The sequence below is a fragment of the Heterodontus francisci genome, unplaced genomic scaffold (genome assembly GCF_036365525.1).
Source record: "Heterodontus francisci isolate sHetFra1 unplaced genomic scaffold, sHetFra1.hap1 HAP1_SCAFFOLD_1405, whole genome shotgun sequence".
Lineage (NCBI taxonomy): Eukaryota > Metazoa > Chordata > Chondrichthyes > Heterodontiformes > Heterodontidae > Heterodontus > Heterodontus francisci.
The window spans coordinates 27,136-28,055 of NW_027140529.1; the positions used below are offsets into that span (position 1 = coordinate 27,136).

Here is a 920-nt window from a genome sequence, read left to right on the forward strand (position 1 = left end):
ACACTCTCCTTCAGTGAGATTAATATCAAGCTGTTTTCCAGGTTGAATGGAACTGTGAACAAATTTATGTCAAAGAAGTTACCTTTGATGTATCAGCACTAGAATTCTGTACAAGGAGGAACAGCCATTCCAAAATCATATCCTTCACAAAGGCTGTTTTTTTTATGTGATTGAAATTCATCATGTATTTTGAATTAAAGTTCAAAAGACACCGACGTTAGTGTTGATAATGAAACTTTTCAACCATGTTGCTACGGTGAAATAAGGCTCTGCTGGGAGTTGAACCCAGGATCTCCTGTTTACTAGACAGGTGCTTTAACCAACTAAGCTACAGAGCCAGATCACAAATGTGTGTGTAATTGAAATCAGAGGAAGGTCTTGTAGAGAGTGGGCAGGCTTTGGCGAGTCAAGAGCTGAGTTCGTCACGGCAGAGTTCCCAGCCTCTGACTCGCTCTTGTAGTTGTAGCTGTAGTTGTAATTGTAATAGGCAACCGTCCGTATCGGAAGACGATGGGCTACGCCCGGGGTGTACGTCACTTCTGTATTAAACATAGTTTGTTGTGGCTGTAGAGGATGACTCGTGAGTGACAATCCCTTCCGCAGCTGGTACAGATGAATATCATTGGCCCGAGGTCGACTGATAATTTTTCCTTCCTCTGACCTCTCTTTCCCACCATCTGGTCATTTCTTTTGTCCTCTGCTTTTCCCATGGTCTTCCTGAATGCCTTTCTCCAGGAATTCCAGTCAGCAGGAAGGACTTCCCATGCATCGACTCCAATCCCAGTCAGCTTGAGATCTCGCTTTGCAGATGTCCTTGTATCACAGACGTGGGTGACCTGTTGGTCTCATGCTGATAGCAAGCTGACCAAAGAGCATGTCTTTGGCAAAGCGACCGTCATCCATTCAGCACACATGACCCA

The 920-nt window shown here is 44.8% G+C and overlaps 1 non-coding gene across 1 annotated transcript; it reads right to left on the bottom strand.

Moving 5' to 3' along the window:
• Positions 1-264: 264 nt before the first annotated feature.
• Positions 265-338, bottom strand: trnat-agu (transfer RNA threonine (anticodon AGU)). Its single transcript has one exon. It is a non-coding gene; the product is annotated as a tRNA-Thr (tRNA).
• Positions 339-920: the final 582 nt, after the last annotated feature.